The sequence below is a fragment of the Grampus griseus genome, assembly GCF_964374135.1.
Source record: "Grampus griseus genome assembly, chromosome: 12".
NCBI classification, from domain to species: Eukaryota; Metazoa; Chordata; class Mammalia; order Artiodactyla; family Delphinidae; genus Grampus; species Grampus griseus.
The window spans coordinates 81770707-81785708 of record NC_139006.1 but is presented as its reverse complement, the minus strand read 5'-3'; the positions used below and the strand labels follow the sequence as shown (position 1 = coordinate 81785708).

The 15002-nt window shown below is 44.6% G+C and overlaps 1 protein-coding gene across 1 annotated transcript in view; it reads right to left on the bottom strand.

The window, feature by feature from the left end:
* Positions 1-9843, bottom strand: part of SOCS6 (suppressor of cytokine signaling 6) — a 33767-nt gene extending 23924 nt beyond the window's left edge. The window contains exons 1-2 of the mRNA XM_082667823.1: positions 9749-9843; positions 4786-4973 (exon numbers count right to left, since the gene is read on the bottom strand). The gene's annotated coding sequence lies outside the window, so the exon portion shown is untranslated. The remainder of the gene's footprint in view (positions 1-4785; positions 4974-9748) is intronic.
* Between the last annotated feature and the right edge of the window lie 5159 nt (positions 9844-15002).

The following is a 15002-nucleotide window of genomic DNA, read 5'->3' as shown; positions in this document are numbered from 1 at the left end:
TTCTGGCAGCAACCATGAAACTGTTTCTGGCTAACTTGATAGCTTGCAAAGAGGGTAAAATCTCCAACTCCTCACTAAATAACTGAAATGTAGTAAATGTAATAGAATTGCTTTCACTTCTTTTAGATCCTCTGGATCTTCACATAATAAGCTTTATTTTAAAAAGCAATATGGGGACTTCCCTGGTGGCACAGTGGTTAAGCATCGCCTGCCAATTCAGGGGACACGGGTTCGAGCCCTGGTCCAGGAAGATCCCACATGCCGTGGAGCAACCAAGCCTGTGTACCACAACTACTAGGCCTGCGCTCTAGAGCCCACGAGCCACAACTACTGAGCCCACGCACCAAAACTACTGAAGCCTGCGCGCCTAGAGACCATGCTCCGCAACAAGAGAAGCCACCACAACTAGAGAAAGCCCACGTGCAGCAACAGACCCAACACAGCCAAAAATAAATTTAAAATAAATAAATTTATTTTTTTAAAAAAGCAATATGAATATTTGCATGGCTACAAAAGGTAGACAGAGACATTTAAACATAATCAAATTAAGAAAAGTAGACTTAAAGTTGCCATATAATTTAAAATTAAGAATGAATTTATAATTACAGCAAAAGCTCTAATAAATTTTCTATTTTTAACATCTTTATTGGAGTATAATTGCTTTACAGTGGTGTGTTAGTTTCTGCTGTATAACAAAGTGAATCAGCTATATGTATACATATATCCCCATATCCCCTCCCTCTTGCGTCTCCCTCCCACCCTCCCTATCCCACTCCTCTAGGTGGTCACAAAGCACTGAGCTGATCTCCCTGTGCTATGCGGCTGCTTCCCACTAACTATCTATTTTACATTTGGTAGTGTATATATGTCAGTACTACTCTCTCACTTCGTCCCAGCTTACCCTTCCCCCTCCCCGTGTCCTCAAGTCCTTTCTCTATGTCTGCATCTTTATTCCTGTCCTGCCCCTAGGTTCATCAAAAACACTTTTTTTTTTTTTTTTAGATTCCATATATATGTTAGCAATATGGTATCTGTTTTTCTCTTCCTGACTTACTTCACTCTGTATGACAGACTCTAGGCCTAATAAATTTTCAAGTGATTCAAATCCCACTTTGTGGGCTATATACAAAAATACAATGTAGCACTAAGTTCGCTACATGACACTGCGTGAGTCTCAGATTCCCCATATAAAATAAAGAGGCTGATCTCTAAAACACATCAAGCTCTAAAATTATCTGATTCAATGAAAACAAAAATATGCAGACTTAGAAATTTAACCTGTAGAGAAGTTTTGTGAGCACTTCTAAGTATCGTTTCCTATAATTGTGTTCAACACATTGCTATTAAATTGAATATAAAACAAATGTTCATAAATTCAATCATTTAAACTGTTAATGGAGCTGGCTTATAAGATTTGATTAATGAAATAAACTCACTGTCAATTTTTTGATTCAGATTTTAACATGTTGTATTTAAAAAGTAGTGCACCTATTACCAATTCATTACTGTCTTTATGTATATACATGCTAATTTTTAAAATGTATACATTTTTACACCTTTCCAGGAACTTACCAATGTTTTAGCTAAAAACATAGTAAATCCCTAGTCTCACCACTTCCACTGCCTATAAGAAAGTATTAAACCATTGGTTAAACTACGAAGTAGGTAAGTTCCTTTGAGAATTTTTTGACTAACTGTTGACAATTAAGTAGGGCCCAAATATCTGTTTGCTGTTTATTTTTATTCTGGGACAGGGGTGCTGTACCAAATAGTATAATGATGGAGTTCCTTCTCTACTTTTCTTTCTTCAAAATTTGTTCATACATAAAGTCTCTTAAATATAATGAACTACCAAAGCAAAAATTTTTAACTCCTAATGGCAACATGCACATAAAAATAATTGAAAAGTAAAACAATTGCTTTGACCGCTTTCAGCCTTTAGGTCTTAACACAAAGCTCCAATTTAAAATGAAATGTGTCAATTATGTGTTCAAGTGCTTTTGCATAGAATATGTAAGAGTTTTTCATTCAATCTGCATTAGAGAATAAGAGATTTTAGTTAAAACAATCTTTTCCTCATTTTATATAAGTATACCTAATAAAGAAGAGCAGACTGGGGTACAAAAAGTAATCCACAAAAGATTTATCAAATGTATATTAAGAGTGACTGTAAACCACATTCACTGATCATTAGTGATAAAGGGCATCCTGCAGAGCAATAATTATTCAAACGAACGATACAGTCCTATTAAGCAAATATAAAAATCTTAAAAAATGGAAAAGGTTATACACACTGTAAAATGATAACTTAATTATCAAAAGTAATCACTTATTATAGGCTGCCAAACAGGGGATCTCTTGACGCTTTTAAAATGATCCAACTTAAAAATAATCCATGTTACCCACCATAGATCAGCAGGCATTTCATAAATTAAGTTGCACAAAGTTCAGTGACATAGGTGTGGTTTCATGACAGCACTAACTGAAAACACACTGAAAAGCTTTATTTAAAGAAAAATTAGATTTGGGTTTCCCCCAAAGTAAAAGACTTTAATATTCACTGATCCTAGCAAAACAAACAAAAACTATTAAAAAGAAAAAAACTTTGGATGAGCTTCTAATGAAACATATACTTTTTTATCTCCACACACACGCACACAAAAACACAAGGACAATGAAAACTGGAAAACAAATGACAACAGAGTTAACTGGCTTAAACAAATGAGAGAAAGCTGAAATCTAAGCCTACTGGAAGGGAAGGCAACAGAAACAAGCCTAAGAAAAAATATCGCAAATCTGAAACAAGAGTCAGATGCTATTTATTAAAAAGTGGGGGTAGAACAGTTAGAAAACAAAAACTCCTATAAACCAAAATAAAAATTCAACGGAAGAAAAACTGAAAAAAATTCTCCCCCCAAAAAAGAACCAGAAAATTAACCGACTTAAATATTTGAGAAAAGGCTAAAAAAATTAATATATCAATCCAGGAGGTCCAACATCCAACAAAAAAAGAAAATGAAGGGGAAAGCATTACAGAAGAAAAATTTAAATTTTCCCCTGAACTGAAGAACACAAGTTTACACACTGAAGAATCCATGGAATGCTCAGTCCACCCAAAGAAGAAAAAATAATAATCAGGCACATCGTGGTAAAATTTTAAAATCTAGACAATAGCAGAAATATACTATAAGCTTCCAGAAAGCGAAAAAAATTACATACAAATGACTGGGAAAGAGATGGCAACTGACATAGTGATAACACTGAAAGCTGGAAGTTAGTGGAGCAATGTCTCCGAAATGCCAGGAGAAAGTCTGCTTCCGATGCGGCACACGTTTACAGTCAGCAACCCTTCTGAGCACACGCACGTTTCCCCGCACCCCTGCAGGGCCACGTGACTGGTTCTGGCCAATGGGTTGTGAGCACAAGTGACATGCGTCACTTCTGGGCCAAATATTTACGCCAGCTTGTGACCTGTCAGCTCTCTTTTGCACCTGCTGTGGCAACCTGGAGCCATGGGGTGATATGACGGGGAACTGCAGGAAGATGCCAGAGGAGCGCCAGGCCCCCAGCAGACTGGGTGAAACCAAGCAATAAGCATTTACTTACGCACTGAGATTTCAGAGTTAATCTGCCATTGCAGCATAACCTATTCCATGCTGACTAAAACAGTAACCTAGAATTCTATACAGTCAGGCTATAAAGCAAATATTTAGAACATAGACATTTTCTGACATGCAAGGTCTCAAACACACACGCACACACACCCCATCACCTTACTAGGAAGCTACCAGGAGGTTAAACTCCATCACATCAAGGAAGTAAACCAAGAAATCGAAAACAGGTAACCCTACTTAGGAGAGGAGAGGAAAGAACGGTATAGCTCGTACTGCTCAGCCTGTTTGGGATACTGTCCTTGCCCTCTATAGCTCTTCCCAAACACCCTCCAAGAGTCAGCTCAACTGTGACATCCTCCATGAAGACAGAAATCCAAATTTCCTGGCTACCAGAAGTAAATGAAAACATCTTGCAGCAATAGCAAGGAAAGAGTTGCATTCTAAAATCTGTCAGCAATGTGGTTTGTGACTCGGGCAAATTACATAACCACTCTTAGTCTCAATTTCCTCATCATCTGCATAAGGATGAGGTTATCAGAAGGTTCCTTCTAATTCTAAAAGGCAGTAATTCCGCCAATGTACAAAACCACTAAATCCTAATACAATTCTATGTTTGGTACATGCTTACATATTCTGACAGTCAGTGATATTTGGTAATAATGTTATTCCCTAAATATATATATATTTTTTACTTTAAAAGCAATGTCAACAGACAAAAATGACTATTGTCAGAGGGATGATGATATTTCCTTTAAAACCCAAACTCAGGTTTAATAACAAACACCTTCATTATTATAAACATCAAAACAAAAGGAAAATCATACGAAATAACAAGTCTACCAGTAAGAATTCATCTTACTTTAAAAGTGTGTTAACCCTGCTGCTAACACCACCCAGTGTGTCATTGGTGTGGCCAGAATAATGTCTATCACTGTTAGTACAACAGCGAGCAGCACCGAATAATAGGTCATCTAGAGCACATGCTGAATACATCTTTTCTAAATAGTTCTAAAGAGTAACATTAAAGTCTTAAAATGGTTTTTGATAGAAATTTTATCTAATAAGAGCCATATATTCCTCTGCCTTCTTAAAAGAGACACTTTAAACACAAGTGTGTACATTAATCTCATGCTGTATATAGACAGATGCCTCTTCACATGATCAAATTTACCTGTTGGAAGATTTCAGGACGGCATAGTGACGCTTGCAGGGTTTACTGATGCTCAGGAAACTTCGTCTCCCAGGCCTTCAGAGAGATGGGTGTTTTCTTCTTTCCTTCTTCTCTACTACTCAAGAGTCGGCTCCCAAGGACAATGGGATAGCCACCGCTCCCCAAACATAGTCTCCAAGTGTGATGCCCTTTTAATAATTTTAAGAAAAAATTTCAGTGTGATGGCTGTTGAGAGTGATAAGACAATATTAAAACAATCAGTAGGAGAACAAGCGCCCAGGGCCTTGCAGGTGGCCACATGCAGTACCTTTCTGTTCTAGGTTTCCCACCAACTGACCGCAGTGACCCAGAGCCAGTCAACCCACCGCTGCTTACACTGCACCCATGTGTAGCCCTCACAATTCTAGTAGCTGCACCAGTAATACTTCTGTAGACTCCCATTCTCCTTCCTCTTTTACTTCCATTTTTCTCGTCTCTTTGGTCTCACACCGATTCCCCACATGGGGCTTCCTCAACAAGAAAAACCAAGTCTTATGCAGATATTGCTGATTAACCAGAATACTCCTTTTAACTAATCACAGTACATTTTAAACTAATTATTACTGTTAGCACCTGTTATATGCCAGGCACTGAACTCATACACTTACATGCATTATCTCAATTATTACACCAATGAGGAGGAAGGCACCATGATTATTTTACAGATAAGACAAATAAGACTTTGATTTTATTTTAAAAACCTACCCTATAAAATCACAGTGTTGAAATTCAAACTTCGATCTGCAACCCTATGAGAGACTGCCTTCACCAGCTGCAGTCAGTCACCCAGGTCTCTGGCTTGTCTAATTCCTAACGAGTTCTTCCTTCCTGCTTAATTCTGAGGATGCCCGAGGTTCCAGACAACTGAAGCTTTACCTTGCTAAGCTCTGTAAGGCAGCATCAAGGGAAATGTGCTCTGGGGCCGTTACTCTCCTCACACTGCAGTTAACTGTGCTTCCAGAAGCGACAAGAGGCCTGTGCATCTTCACGACCAGCCGGTGGGGCATGTCAGTGAACTCAGACACACATCGCGGTTCTACAAGAAGATGTAGTTCTCCCTGTGTGGGGATTTGGGGCCATGTAGTGTCAAGAACGTTGGCCTTATCAGTGCTATGATTTATTCAGTTGAGAAGATCAACTCAGCCAGGGATAAATAAAAAACACAAAAAACCCAACGGATGTCTAAGATCCAGCCAGCACATCTCTGCCTTTAACAGGCAGACAAACGTGTAAAAGCTACAAGTGCTTTCTGTACACCATGTCCCCACTCAGTGGCCAGGCTCCATGCCATGTGTGAGGGAGACAAAGGAGGAAGACCACAGCCCACGCCCTCCACAAGGAACTTAGTAATGAACGTTGTATCAGAAACAGACGAATTGATAAAATGGGATTACTGAAGGAGCTGGAAGGAAGGGTGGTCAGAGAAGGCTTCTCTGAGAGGGTGACCCTGAGAATGCACCAACCACAGGGGGCATCACTGAAGAGCAGTCTAGGAAAACTGTCAAAGGGGAGGAAGCCAGACGAAGCTTGGAATGTTGAGGAACAGAAAGGCTAGACCACACCTTTGTGCTAAGGCGGAGAGAGGGTTGTTCAAAGTGTGCTGAAGAACCAGGCAGAAGTCTTGTGGTCGATGGTAAGGAGTTTGGATTTTACTTTAAACAAAATATACATGTATTCACAGTAACTCTGACAGATAGATCATCCCCACCTTAGCCCCACATGAGGAGTAAGGCTCCAAGGGGTTATATAATGGGTTCAAGGTCACAAAGCTAGTAATGTACACTCTTCCCTAAAGACCTAACACCTCTAAAACGTCCTCCGTGTGCAAAGGGAGAATGGAAGTCTTAAATGACTTTATCTAAGTCTGTCTATTCTTCAAACATTAAGGAGACCAACGGTCACCCAAAACAAACGTCACAACAAAGTAAAACGTAATGTTTGTATGAATCATCAAAGATGACTCTGAAGTTGGTTTAAGGTAAAATGTGCCCTCAGTCCAAAAGCCTTCCCTACTTACTAGCTAAACCAACGTGTTGTGCAGCATAATAAATTAACCATAAAAATATTAATGACAATTTCACTCTCAATACACTTTAAAACATGTCCCACTGCTGTTTCTCTCTCTCTCTACCTGGACGACTCTTTCAGTCAAGCTAGTCATACAAGAAAGTTTCCCCTTTTTATGACATATACTAATATTATAAATTTCTCCCTTGCAAAAGCAATAATTTTACAAAATTACCCAGGCGCCACAGATGTGTCATTTCCAAAAGTGGAAGAGGTCAGGGATGAGGACAGAGAACTGAAATAGACAATCTTTGTTTCCCATAAAATGCAACAAGCAGAAAACAGCAAAAGGTGATCTTTTTAACTCTTGGTCATTTACCTACCTACCCTTATTAAGTATCAAAATAGATGCATACACACTCATTAGTTATTCGAGATTATAAATAACGTGGGGTATTTGACCTTATACTTCAGTATATTTGTGTATGTGCGTGTGCACCGATCCATTTTGCATGACTGTGTATTTTTAAGCTAGCGATAACAGTAACTGCCACAAATTCAGAAATGGGCGTAACAGTTCCCTTTTCTGGAGTACGTTATGACTTTTAAATAAGATCACACAGGCACTTCTATGAGCAAAATAAAAGATAATGTTAGTAACAAAAAAGTTTCCTGAAAACTGACCACAGTGGAGAAAACTACCAGAGTTTTCTCTGCAGAGTGACGTTACCCAACAAGACAGGCTTAAGAAGATGCTTCCTCCTGTTCCCTAAGAAGAGGGCCATTAAAGGAGCACTCAGGGACTTGCCTGGTTGCACAATGGTTAAGGCTCTGTGCTCTCAGTGCAGGGGGCCCGGGTGCAATCCCTGGTCAGGGAGCTAGATCCCACATGCATGCCACAACTAAGAGTTCGCATGTTGCCACTAAGGAGCCCGCCTGCTGCAACTAAGCCCCGGTGCAACCAACTAGATAGATAATTTTTTTTTTTTTTTTTAAAGGAGCACTCGGGACCATGAGATGAGTAGGAATCCATTCAGTACAGCTGAGTTTCCCTCCCAGGTCATGGCACAGCCCAGGTTGGCTGCAGCCCAGGTCAGTGGCACCCAAACCCTTTCTCTGCCACTCCCTGCAAGGTGCTACGGGGAGGGTGCTAGGTGACACCAAGAGTGTGCCCCTGGGTCCTGCAGACGCCGTGTTTAAGGTCTGCCCATCTTCCCACTAAAAGAAGGGAAAGGGGCAGCGCCATGTACTTCCCATCAATTCAGGAGGTATTTAAAGATCATAAAAAAAAAAAAAAAAGGAAAAAATGTTTCAGAAGAGATGAAGGGAGCTGTAAAAAGGGTAAAGGTTCAGGTGAATAATCTGGGTGATCGTACCCAGACCAGTGGAAAGCACTTGCCAAGTCACAGGTGAGTTCTTCTAAGTGTCCTAGTTAAGCCCAAGGTCAGTGGGCCAGCTTCCCCCAAGGCAACAAGGAAACATTAGGAACAATGTCGGAACCAGAGGGTTGAGGCCACATCTTCTGTGCTGTATATTCTGGAATGGCTTCCGAAACTTACCCCATCCATGCTACCTGATGCGGCACTGAGAAATAAATAAGAAAGCGTGGGGAACGGATCACAGGCTATGTTTTCGGGTTTTCTCTGTGAAACGTGATAAACAACCGCCATTCATGTTTCTAAACAAAACTGATTCCCCACAGCACTAAACAGTCCACTTAAGATTCATTCATTCATTCAAGTAAGCTAAGTAGATTTTATGTTGTGATATTTGTTAGGTTAACAAAAAAAGTCAGGATAAATGTACACCTACTATGGTTGAGATAACCTCAGACATTTCATCTTGAAGTAGACAGCAGTTTACTTTTGCTTGAATACACATATATCTTTATTCCAAGGAACACGGTCCACGAAGAACATATTCGGAAACCATTCACATTATAATTGTGATTACTACGTTCTCCGTCCTCATACCCAGTAAAGCGGCATATCGCCTTTTCCGGGGTAGACGTTCACGAAACATCTGCTGAACTGAATTCAACATTATATATTTCATTACCGAAAGCCTGAGCTCCGCCACATATTCCCACCTGGCCCTGAATTCCAAAAAGTACGGATGGCAACCCAAAATTCCACATTCCGACTAAATGCTAAGGTGGCCTACAGGCGACCGCACACATTCCAAGTTCTGCGCCAGGACCTGCCCCCGAGAAATGTCAGTAGTTCTGACCCAGAATGAACCACAAAGGTGTACCTGAAGTTGTCAACACCTGAAGCAAATTGAAAATCAAGGCCCGTCTCGGGGGCGGCTTGACATCTCTAGTCCCCACGCCCGCGCGAGCCCGTGAGGGTCCGGCGGCGCCTCCACGCGCGGAACAGACCAGGGTCTCGGCCAGACGCGACCCCCCGGGGTACGGCACGGGCGCGGCCTACGGCCCCCAGCCCGCCCTGCGGCCGCCGGCCTACAGCCCGGGGGTCCGAGCACGGCCGAGGGGCTGCGGAGCGCGCAGGCCCCGCGCCGCCGCCCCAGGCCTTGCCGAGCCCCGGCCTCTCCCCGGCGGACTGCGGGCAACAAAGGCGGCGGCCCGGGCCCGGCGCGCGCGGCGTACGAGAGGCCGAGGGGTCCGGCCGGCGCGCGGCGGAAGCAGGCCTCAGTCCTCCCCAGCCCGGCTTCCCGGACGCCGCTCCCCGCCGGCCCGGCCCCCGCCCGCGGACCCGCGGAGGCGCGCAGGGCCTCACGCCGCCGGGACCCTCGCCGCTCCCCGCCGGGCGGCCTCCCCGACCCCCTCCGCGCCGGAGCCGCCCCGCCGGCCGGAGGAGAAGGGGCACCGCCGTGGCCGGTTCCCCGGGCCGCCGAGGAGAGGGGGCGGGAAGCCGAGCCCGGACCCAGCCTCCAACTCGGCTCCGCAGACGCTCACCCGGCGGCCGCCCGCTCCGCTTCCTCGCCCAGCGCCGGCGCGACTGCCGCGCTCGGCCCTCCTTCCCGCAACTCCTCCTCCCGCCTCCTTCCTCCTCCTCCTCCTCCTCCTCCAGGAGGGGCGCGCCGGGCGCCGGCTCGAGCTGGAGCCGCAGCCGAGGAGCCGAGCCGGCCGCTCCGCGCCCACCACTGGGCCCGCGGCGCCGGCGGGCGTCGGCGCGGAGGGGTGGGCCGGTGGGGGCGGGGGTGGGGGCGTGCGGGGCGGGGCCGGGGGCGCCGCGGGGCCGGGGGGCCGGTCCCCGGCTCGAGTCGGAGTCCCGGCATCTGCCCGCCCGGCGCGCTCCGCCCGCGCCCGCTGGCTCGGACGCTTGTCCGGTGCTGCCTCTGCCTTTGCAGCCTCCCCGCCTCGGCGGCCGGGCCGACGCGGAAAGGAAGATGTCCTCGGCCCTCGGCCGCCGGCCCTGCCCTTGTCCCTGCGGTCGGGCGGCGGCCTCCACGCGGCCGAGGTCCGCTCACCTGGCGCGGTGACCCGGGCCCGGTCCCCGCGGGGAGGGAGGGACGGGCGAGCACGCGCGCCCCAGCAGGGCCAGGGAGGGAAGCCCTTCCCCACACCTTGTCTAGCTTAACCGTAGAATGTGCTTATTAAAAGAAAACCTATTCCTTGTTTCAAGCCATCTGCTTTTCCATTGAGTCCTTGTTAGTGGGGTTTTATGCAGGAATAGTTCACTATTGTTTGCGCCGCCGAATTCCAAGGTAGTGTGACGTAAAGTTGCGTGTTGGTGACTTGACTCATTTCTTTGGAAATTGGCTGAACCGTCCCAACATATAGCAATAACAGCAAATTGGATTTTTGCCAATGAGAAGCAACAGGAACATTTTTATTTCTCTTTTCATCAAAGAAAAGTGATTAAAGTGCATTAAAATCTAACTTAAGCTCTTTTCTCTTGTCCGCCATCCTACGTGCGGTTGAATTTGCTCCTCGCCTTGTCTTCCCACAAGACTTCAGGATCAAGCGATTCCTGGCCAAGAAACAAAAGCAGAATCGTCCCATTCTCCAGTGGATTCCAATGAAAACTGGTAATAAAATCAGGTACAATTCCAAGAGAAGGCATTGAAGAAGAACCAAGCTGGGTCTATAAGGAGCCTCACATATGAAGTGGCACACATTTACGCTATCAAGGTCAATTCTTACCGTATCAGAACATCACTAGTGTCTGGAACAGCTGCCTGTGTTTGATGGGAGAAATGGAATGGCTCTCTCCTCTTTTCTTGATCTTTCCTCACCACTGCTCACTGTGTAGCTCAGTATTAAATATGTGAAACCTTTTGTTGGAAAAAAAAATCTAACTTAATAATTGTTGGCTTTAAAACTTGTATTTCTTGAATAGTATGGACCTTTTAAGGAGGAAACAAGGCTAGGGAAAAAAGTCTTAAAGTTGTTCCAAGGTGAATTTGTAGCTGAATTATACCTCAGTTAAGCTGTTATCTTTAAAAAAGTGCAAGTAATTGATCTTAATTCCTATAAATGTTGAATATATAATTCTCATCCAAACACAAAATGATTAATAATTTAAAAATTGGATTGCCAGGTGATTCAATTGGTTTGTATGACTGAATAATATATATAAGGTTGATGTCATTTGTTATATGTGATTCACCAGACCTTCTGTCATCTTCAGTTCTTAGTTGAATTTACCATTATTGTTACCCTGATTTAGATACAACTCAATTCTCAAATATCTAATCACAGTTAATGTTGACTGAAATAGAATGGTCAGAGAGCTCAGTGATAATCGTAAGTGGTAATTAGAAAAGAAGCAAACTTTTCAACCCACCCCTCTTGTTGTAAGCAATTCAGAAGGAAAAGACATGGGACAGATTGGAGTATCAGGGGGCTGGTGTCTCCTTATATGATCTAAAGAAGGCCAGCTGGGGGCCGTCAGCAGGGCTTGATAAGCACTAAGCTAGCAGTGGACTGAGCTGACTCCCAGGAGACAGGATCAAGACACGGGCTTCTGAGTTTGGCAGAGCTGGTCTGGCATCTCAGCTTCGACAATTCATATAGTTATGTGACCTTAAGTTTCTCAGTTGTAACTTCAATGTCTTTGAAGAGGGGGGTGGGAGTGGGGGAGGGGGTTTTGATATGTTGATATTAAGTATATTAAATAGTTGTGAAGATAATGCACAAAAGTGGTCCATAATGATTGTTATTACTATGTAATGTATATTTTATGTACATCTGTAATGTACATTTTATATACATAATGTGTATTTTACAGGCAAAGCATTTAAGTAGTTTTTGGTGTATATTATCTACTTTATTTTAACAATAATCTATTTGTAAGGTCAGTGTTATCATCGTCCCCACAGTACAGGTGAGGAAACTGTGGCTTCTTGTGTATAAGTGGTAAATAACTTTATCAAAGTCACACAGCTACTATGGGGCAGAGCTGGCATTCAGACTTAGATCTCTCTGACTCCGCAATATGAGCTCTTAACCACTAAATTGAAATAATAGTGATAACTACGTGAATAATATAACAACTTTAGTGTAGAGATACTAGTGGCTAAATATACCATTAAAATCTCCATGCTTGGCTGAATTCCAATACTTTGGCTGCAGACAACGCTGTCTGATAGATACACTTGCTGAAAGATGGTGGGCTTCCCTGGTGGCACAGTGGTTAAGAATCCGCCTGCCAATGCAGGAGACACGGGTTCAAGCCCTGGTCCGGGAAGATCCCACATGCCGCAGAGCAACTAAGCCCGTGCACCACAACTACTGAGCCTGAGCTCTAGAACCCACGAGCCACAGCTACTGAAACCTGTGCACCTAGAGCCTGTGCTCCGCAACAAGAGAAGCTACCGCAATGAGAAGCCCGTGCACCTCAACGAAGAGTAGTCCCTGCTTGCCTCAACTAGAGAAAGCCCTCGCGCAGCAACAAAGACCCAATGCAGCCAAAAATAAAATAAATTAATTAAAAAAAAAAAAAGATGGTGATGGCAAAAGGTCCTATTGAAAGTCTATCCCCTTAACAGGGGCAGAAGAGCATAGTTCTACCTCTTCCTCCTAAAGTCATAGCTTGTAGAGCCAGAAAGAACTTTCTGGATCATCCTCAGCATCCTCATTTTATGGAGGAGGAAACAGACTCAGAAATCATCTGACTTGCCCAACCAACAAAGTTAAAAATAGTTGAGTCATGACTTGAACTGCCATCTCCCAATTTCAAGTCTGGTTTGATTTCTAGTATTAAACTTCTTCCAGGAGAGGAGCTCAGACTGGAGAAAATTGGGAGGAAGCAGGATGGGATACGGCAAGCAGCCTTCCAACCTTGTCCTGATATTCACGTACATCCTCGCCAAAAGCACCCTCTGGGCCCCTGCGGGAAAGCTGTCCAAGTAAGCAACACTCCACGCTCTCAACACCCCTGTCACCTTCCCACTGCCATTCTGCTGCCTCCTGCCTTCCTGCCTTTGAGGATCAGAAGTCCTCCACTCATTCGAGGTTCCCTGTTTGGTACTTGTACTGGATTGAAGAGTGTTCTTCCTGGAATCTCAGAGTGTGACCTTGTTTGAAAGTGGGGTCTTCACAAATGTAGTTAAGCTGGTCAGAGTGGAGTAGTGTGGGCCCTTCATCCAATTTGATCGTTGTCTTTATAAGAGGAGAACAGACACAAGAGACAGTCATGCAGAGGGAAGACTGTGTAAAGACGATCAGGGGGAACCCCAGGAAGGCAGAGATGGCAGTGATGTGCCCACAAGCCAAGGATTGCCAGCACTGCTGCCAACACCTGGAGGTGGAACGGGCGAGGAAGGATCCTCCCCTACAGCCTTCAGGGAGAGCATGGCCCTACACACACCCTGATTTTGTACTTCTAGCCTCCAGGAACAGGAAAGGAGATATTTCTATTGGGTTAAACACCCAGCTTGCGATGCTTTGTTGTGGCAGCCACAGGGAACTAGTGCAGGAGTCCTAGGCCTGCCTGCCCCTCCGTCCTCACCCCTCCCATCCACCCACCTGGAGGGCCTGTTCTCTGGAATGAAGTCACTGAAATCTCCTCCCAATCAAAGCTCCTCCTCATAGAGTTCCCCGATTACTAGAGTCACCATGGTTCCAGTTTGCCCAGGACAGTACCAGGTTATAACTATTGTTCCGGCACAAATGTGAATAGTGCCACCTTTCATCCCAAAGGTGCTCCTGTTCAGAAAATAAATTCTGTGTTCACCCTGCCTTCCCCATAAAGTACAAAAGAGTGACTCAGTTACTTGGCATTCAAAGAGAGAGTTGGACCCAACCCATTTCTCCAGCCCCGCAGTCCACTGCTTCCTCATATTACACTTTGCCCGGCCAAGCTGGGTAAGTCCATCTCCAGACAGTCCCCACCCTGTGCCTTAACTCGTGCTTTTCTCTCTGCCTAGAATGTTCTTCCATCTCACCCCTGCCACCACACACACACACACACACACCCTCTGATTATTTCTGTATATTGAAAACCTTACTCATCATCAGTCAATGTTCAGATTGTCAGAAACGATGTCACTCTATATAGAAACCCCACCTTGGGTTTTACAGCACAGGTCATACTCTACCCTGAATTGCAACAATTCTTCTCTCTTCTCCTTTGAGTGCAGATGCTTTGTCTTATTCCTCTTTGTGTTATGCGACTAGTACCTTGAATGAGATTTTTTCATACAGTAGGGACTCAAGACATCTTTGATAAATAAATATGAATATTTCATTCCTCTCTCCATCCATCTGAGAACAGTCCTTAAAGGTGCACTTTAAGGACTTCCCTGGTGGCGCAGTGGTTAAGAATCCCCCTGCCAATGCAGGGAACACGGGTTCGAGCCCTGGTCCAGGAAGATCCCACATGCTGGGGAGCAGCTAGGCCTGTGTGCCACACTACTGAGCCCATGAGCCTAGAATCCGTGCTCTGCAACAAAGACAAGCCACCACAATGAGAAGCCTGTGCACCGCACCGAAGAGTAGCCCCCGCTGGCCGAAACTAGAGAAAGCCCGCAGTGCAGCGGCGAAGACCCAACGCAGCCAAAAATTAATTAATTATTTTGTTTAAAAGAAGATCCACTTTAAGATATAGGGGTGGCTGGTTTGTCCTTTGGGAAGTGACAAATACCTGATCTCCAGAGCATAATTATGCGGACAAAAAAATGTTGCCTGCCCCTTCAGTAAACAATGAACGTTACCCACCAGCAAGCCTTCCGCCACAGCTGCAGCCCTGACGGCGCACCCTGAG